This window comes from Apodemus sylvaticus, chromosome Y, assembly GCF_947179515.1.
Source record: "Apodemus sylvaticus chromosome Y, mApoSyl1.1, whole genome shotgun sequence".
In the NCBI taxonomy this organism is placed as follows: Eukaryota; Metazoa; Chordata; class Mammalia; order Rodentia; family Muridae; genus Apodemus; species Apodemus sylvaticus.
Genome location: NC_067496.1, coordinates 2,823,238 through 2,830,918, shown reverse-complemented (window position 1 = coordinate 2,830,918; position 7,681 = coordinate 2,823,238).

The window sequence follows — 7,681 nt, the reverse complement described above, 5'->3', positions numbered from 1 at the left end:
ACTAAGGCAATATAAATTTAAAGTCAACTATAAGTTGTCTTCTGAATGAAACAATGTTCTTGAGCATCCCTAAACTAGAAGGTCCATCTGAAGCTCCTATATCGATGGAAGGAACTAGACCCTCTTCACCACAGAAGCCAAACCTTATAGGGTCTCTGTTATCATTGTTTCATGACACTTATACCCTGGACCAGGAATGGGATGTCAATAGCCCTTGGTTTTGAAGGAGGAAATCATCGCCTCTTTTCTACTATACTGAACACGATGTTATTAGATTTTCTTCTATAGAGTGAATGACATAAGCCTTATGTTTGAGATTCTATAGTCTGAAGAGGAATGAGTTAGTCCCTATTCCAACAAACCAATAGTTTAAGGGTCTTTCACAAAAAGGATTATATATTTCACTTTTGGCAAATGGGAAATTTCTGTAGTAGGCATAGTTGTAGGATGGTAGTCTGACATTCTCTTCAGTGAAATAAAAGAACTGAGGTTACTTTGTAAGAGAGGAAGTATTGGGCCCCATGAGAAATAGAAAACTTTGAGATCTTGTTGTGCAAAGTTACAGGTTACAAAAAGCTTGGAAAAGGGGTGAGTGCCATGTAATATCCTGGTAAACATTAATTTCCCTGTTACTTTTTTCAGTTAAAGAAAGTCCCAACACTGCTATTCAGCTTCCGGCTCTTCCTTAGTTGTAAGGAATTTCACATCTTGTGTTTAATTTGAGAGAGTTCAGGCATTAACCTGAGCCTGTTTCAAACATACTGGATGGTTTTCCCTGGTTGGGTTGTCTCCTTATATTTTTATTAATATGGGCAGGAACAATGTACAGGATTGAAAAACAAATCCTAGGATCCAGTCAATAATTCTACACATAGGAACTAGGATCTCATACCAAAAAGAAATGATATATTTCGCTTGCCATCTTGATGAAAGGTTTGAATCTTCTTTATTTAGAGAACATATATATTTCAGGCAGTTTAAAGTCACAAGAGAATATTTGGCGATACAATGCACAATACACTATTATTGCAAAGATCATATCTTATTTCACTTTTGACGTAAGGAATGAGTGAGGTTCCTTTGGTCAAAAATAGTAGCTTACATTCCCCCCCTTGCAGGGGGCACAAATTCCAAGGCTACATTGTTAGGGAAGGGAAGGACTGAGGCTCAGCCTCATCCATAGTAGTTCTCTTTGCCTCTTCAAAAATCATGGAGTGTATGAAGAAATATCATGGGAACATGTCGTGCTCAGAATGGAAAATGTAAGTTCCTCTTCAATACAGGAGAAATTCTGCATGTCTTGCTCCATATGATAGAGGTCCCCATTTTTGTTTTGCAGAAAACAGATATCTAGTTTACTCATGGTTAGCAGGGGAATTTTCCAAGCTACAATGAGGACTAGAGGGAAGTTCAGAGTCTATCTCATTAGCTTCCAAGTACTTTCCCCATCTGTATATCCTATATCCTTTGAACAAAGTGGAATGATATAAGGCTATCTTTGCTTTAGTGAGAGGATATGATTACTAGGTAATCAAAGGTGGAAGGAGTTAATATCATTGGAAGGACAGGAGGTGCTGAGATCCTTGTAAGAGGAACGATGATCAAAGTATAAAAATCCCTATATTTTGAACAAAAATTACATTGCTTACCTTACCTCGTGATGTCCCACCATTTCCTCACCTTCTGACTGTTCTTAAGAGAATAGGGTATCCTTCTCAATAGCTGATTCAGGAGGAGATCAAATATTGATACCGTGATTCATAAACAGTTTGGATATGTCTCCTCTTCAAGTTAAGTTCAAACAGCCAGAAGTGAACAACTTAAGATTTTATACCATGTCAAGTGACTGTAGTCAAGAAAGTGGCATAAGTTCAAGGATATGCTTCCTCCTCTTGATTTCTGTAAACTATGGCAGGAGGGAGAAATGTTCCTGGGTCAGAGGTAATATATCCCATGGTTTCCTGGGCACAAGGTATTCTTATGGGAGCACACTGGGTAAAGGGTATAATTTTTAAGGTCAAACTCATGGGAGGAAATTTACCAAACTTTGGAAATGAAGATAGGTCCTCAACCCCATTGGCCAGTAGGGGAGTATCCATGTTTACCTTCAGTAGAGGAGGATGGTCCAGGCATTCTAGGTCTTCATACCTTCAGAGAAATTCCTTTTCTCTCAGGAATCCACTGAAGACTTGACAGCAATCTGAGGTTTCTTCTGACAACTCATGTCAAAACCCTGGATCTCTTTCCTATTTAAACTTAAAATAAGCCACACAGGAGTGAGGATGGAGGACAGTTAACTATCTGCTGAGAAGCTTTAAGATAGAAGGCTTTGTATCCAGGCTGGGGCTTTTATTTAATGGCATCGGACTTTAATCCAGAGTTTTCTGAGCTTTCTGGCATGAGAGAACATCTGGTCTCTCTTAGTTTAAGTGTATACCAGAGTCAGCCATGAACAAAGAGAGAATTTCTTGTATAGTGTATGATTCTAGCAACAAACTGAGAGATACTCTTAAACAGAGGTGGATTCTTTTCAAGGTTTTAGGCTACCTGATCCCTTGATGTGAATCTGAGACAACTAGGAATTGAGGTTGCAAGTTTGAGAAATTATTGATGAGAAGATAATTTCTAATCTCCTGTTATTCATATAAAACCCTTAATGTGATAAATGAGGGCAGCCTGTCTATTTAAAAAAAAAAAACCTGAAAATACCATGAGACGAAAGAGTGGGGCCCCGGCAACTCTTCTGTGATGGGAAGCCTTACAGGTTCCTTTAGTTAGGCAGGAAATGTCTGGTAGCAACTTGGGCACAAGGGGTAAACCAGAATATTCCTAGGGCAGGCCTTGAAGAACTGACTGAATTTTGATTAGAGCACACATTTCTGAGATCTCTTTTCTTAGAAAAGCATCTGCGAGGACCAATTTCTAAGATGGTTCATTTGAGAGGCCATTTCTTTAAGCCTGAAATGTTCTGAGGCTACTGGAAACATGGGGTATATATCCAATGTCTCTTTGGTGAGAATTAGAAAATTTGAGACTACATTGGTCAGATTGTAAATAACTGATAGCTCCTTTATTTGAGAGCAATAACTATAGCTTCTCCTTTTATAGTGGGATATTTTAAGATTGCTTTGGACAATATGTGAATATTTGTGGCCTCCTATGAGGGAGGGGTCACAAAGTGGGTATCCATATTCACATTGGAATGCTGAGTCTCTCCCTGGGCAAGAATGGTAAGGTATTACATCCTATGCTTGACATAAAACTTGTCTTCAATTTCCTTGGCTAACAGGATATGATGGACACTCCCTTTTGGAGCTGGTGGAGGTATAAATCACAATAGAATGGGGACCATAACAGTGGGCTCCTGTTTGCTAATAATGAAAAGTTTCTTTCTCTCTTGAACAATAGGAACGTGTTCTGTCCCCTCATTAGTAAAAGAGGGTGAATAGCATACGATTGTGATGATGAAAGTTTGAGAAACCGATCAGTATGGTCTCCTTCTGGAGATGACTCAATGACTTCTTGATTTGCAGAATAAGTTTTCAGGGTGGCTTGGGTGTCAGAGGCATTCTTCTGTCTTCTCCTGGTAGAATTGGTATATCTGGGAATCTCATGAGGAGAGGTGAAATGTCTGAGGCTTGGATTTACTCTTCTGTAGAGATGCCCTCCTTGGGAACATCTTTAAGTTTCTTATCTTTTTTCGAATATGAAGCATATCTATGCCATTTTTTTGATAAAGGGAATGTTTTGTCACTGTCATGTTCTGAATGGGAATTCTGAGTATCCCTTAGGTTTGAAGGGGCGTTTTCTGATGAGTGGTCAGAGGATTTGGATAGTCTGTGGATGACATAATAAGGTGGAATAATTCTGAGGAACCATAGACTCCTTTGTCAGAATCAGCAATGGTGACTGATTCCTTTTCAGTGTAATTGAAGAAGTGATGCAACTTAAGGCAGAAGAGAAAGATTATGAGGGCTCATGCTCTGAAGGGAAGACATGATATCCCTTTCAGAAAATGGGGCATATTTTAAAATCCCTTGGGTAGAATTGAAATGCCTAGAGCTTTTGTTTGGAAAAGGGGAGTGTCTTCGGTATTCTTCATGAGAAGGCATAGGGATAATGTCACCTTTTGCACATAGGGACAGTCCCGAAAACTCAGTTGTAAAGGATGTACCCAGAGTGTGTTGGATAGTAGGCACTGGCCTGCTTGGGAATGTTTTAGAGATTCCTGGTGAGATGTTGGTGTTGCCTGAAACTCTTCCTCACATACTAAAGATCCCAGCGCTCCTTCATTAGGTTTCAAAAGCACCAGAGTTCCTGGAATATATGGCCAAGATTGTGAGGTCCAAGACTAGAATGTGAAATTTTAAAAATGGTCTGGGTACATGGCAGACGTTCTTCTGCCTCTGGATTAAGTGATGAAAGTGGTGGAAGTCTGCGAGAATCCTTTGCCACTGAAAGTCTTGGATGACTGGTGACACTTCTGCACTCCTTTGCATATATGGCAATGTTTCTAATATGCCCTGGACATATTCAGAAAGTCCAAGATGTTCTGGATGAGAGGTTTATTTCAAAAGAATCTTTTTCCAAACAGAGACCCGGATTCTCCTGATATGACAAGGAAATATCTGGAGGCCCTTGGACAAATGTCTCTCGGCCATTTTGGTCAGACAGGGGATGTCTCAGAGACAATAAGACTTGTTGTGAACCTCTCAATCCAATTGGACAAGTGGTGGACATCTTAAACTCTCTGTGGTAGATGCTGAAACTTCCAAATCTGGTGAAGTCTTGAATATTACTGTCCTACCATGTATAAATGTGCAAACTTACAGATTTCCACGTTAAAAAAAAAAAAGGCAGAGCCTCCAACTTCATGAACAGAGAACAAAGGATTTGGATTCACTTGAACAGATAAGGACATTGTCAAAGGCCCTAAGGAAGATGATTCAGGACCTACTGTTTCTTGTCCAGATAAAGAGATTGCCCTGGGACCTTTGGAGGAATACATAGATACTGAAGAATCTGAAGCAAATGGACCTGTTTGTTAGAACACTTGTGAAGAACTCAAAGGCTCATTTGGGCCAAGGGATGAAGTAACAGGTTCCTATGTATGTTTAGAGAGATCAAAAGTCCCAAGTGTAGCAAAGGAAGGAATTTACAGGCTTAGCGAAGAAAGTAAGGGATAAAGTTGAACAGATATTGAAAGTTTCAGAGGGTGATTCATCAGATACTGAATTTTCTGGTCTAGCTGTAGAAGAGATTTTTTTTTCCAGTGGGTGCAGAGGATAGATATCCTAGGGTCCCCTGGGGAGATGACAGCGGTTCTATGGAGACTTGTGCAGTTGCAGAAATTCTCAGAAACCCTTGGTCAGATTTCAAACTTCTTATCATGTTTTGAGTACTGTGGGTACATCCCTGACACACTGGGTTAGATGGTGAATCTGATACCGTGCAGTGTTTAGTGGTGGATTGTGTTCCTATACCTTGTGAATGTAAGGAAAGACTTGAAGGCCTTTGGGCAGGTGTACAATGTCTAGTAGACCATTGTGTACATGGGGACCAACCTAAAGTCCCCTGTGCAGATAGACAGACATTCACAGATACATGAGCAGAATCAGAAGATTCTTGAGACCATTGTTCTGAGGAGGAACCACACAGATGACTATGAGGACATTCAGAACACTGTGATGTTTTCATTGTTGCCTGAGATGAGGTAAAATGTTTCAGAATCTTCTGGGATGGCTGCAAAGGTGCTAGATACCCTTTGCTAGATTGGAAATCTTCTGCACCTCTTGGGATAGAAGATGGCTTTCTAGTAGGTTTTGGAAGTGATGGTGGCAAAGATTCTAGAGTCACAGAATCATATTGAGAAGATGCTACATCCTCCCTCACTTCTGTCAAATTGTCTACAGTACTCTGTGATTCTTTGTATTGTATTGATATTCCTGTGGTATGCTGAATTTTCTACAATTGATTGGTAATGGAAAAAAGAAGTTTGCACAGGCAAAGTTCCCTTTTTCGAAATGTAAATTACTTTGGGCTTTTGAGAAGAGGGTGGCAAAGCTCCTAGAACCCATGAAGTAGGAACAGATTGCTGGTCACCACCTGGTACACATGGTGAGTTAGTTAGGTCTTCTGGTGAATAAGAAATGGGTTCTGGAGATTTCTGGCAATGTATGAAGGGCCCATTGTCCCTTAAGGAAGATAGGGATCTTTGTGCAGCATGTTGAGAAGATATACAAACATATCTCCTAGCTTCTAGGAAGAATTTGAAGGTTTAAATATCTTTTGAGCAGATGGCTCAGTATGTACAGCCCCTTGTTTAGAACTGGACAGTTTTAAGGACCCTTGGGCAGAATGGGAATGTCCAAAATTCTCTTGGGAATATGAGCAAGAGCCTAGAGTCCCTTGTGCAGATAAAGACATTACCAGAGGCCCTTGATCAAATGACAAAGATTCTGGGAGCATCATATGATTTTGGGTAGAACCCAGAGATCCTGTAATTATTGGCAAAATACCCAAAGTCTGCTTTGAATATCTGGATGGATCTACTGTGACTTGTGCAAATAATGAATGCCGCCCAGTTCACTGCCAAGATGGTGACAATCCTAGAGTTACATGCTTAAATTTAATCTCATTCAGGACCCTTTTGCTGGTATGCAAGGTCCCACACTACTGTGTTCAGAGGATGTGGTCTCTTGTTGTGAAGAGATATACAGACATTCATTTGGATGTGATGATATTAAAGCTTCTGGAGATCCTAAAACAAATTGAGAAGATTGCACATCTTCCACCACAAATGGCAAATATTCCCAGGAACTCTGGGTGTGTGTATTTAGTTCGGAATCCCCAGTGGAATGTAGTGAATGTTCTCCATTCCTTTGGATGAATGACAAAAACTTTGAACAGACAATGTTCTTTTTGGAGCTGTGAAGTTTTTCTTGTGCCCTTTAGAAAGCAGCAAACGTCCTACTGCCGCTAGAGTAATTAATGGTTGTGCCTGACCACCTGGTGTTGCTGGGGAGTATTCTGGATAACTTGGTGAAGACAGAAAAGTTCCCAGATTTTCCTGGCTATATAGGAAATGTCTAGTAGTCTTTGGTGAAAATGATGTGCAAGGTACAGTTTGTTGAGCAGATGGAGAAAATTTGAGAGACCTCTGGGAATGAGTTGGATGTTTCACAGTCTTTGAAATAAGTGACACAGATCCTGAGGGTTCCTGATTGGATTCTGATAGTTTCTGTGACCCTTGTGCAGATAGGGAAGGTCCCAGAACACATTGTGTAGATGTCAAAGTTTCTAAGGTAAGTTCTGCAGGCAAAGAGAGTCCCAGGGAAACATGGGGAGATGGAAAAAGTTCTAGTTCCTGCTTCTCATTTTCTTCATTACCTAGAGTCTCTGAGCTAGGAAGCAAAAGTTCTTCAACTCCCTGTGCAGCTATAAGCTGTCCCAAATTGGTTTATGCACAAAAGGTAGCTTGTCCACGAACCTGAATAAATGGTGAGGGCAATGCAGAAATTTATTTTGACACATTCCGTCCAATGGTTGCTTGTGAATAGGGGATACTTGTCACAACTTTCTGCAAAGTAGGTGGAGGGTTTGGGTATGTTGGTGAGGATAGGCCATGCTTCTTTGGGCCATGTGACAATGAAGTCCACGACACACAAGGAGGCATTACTAA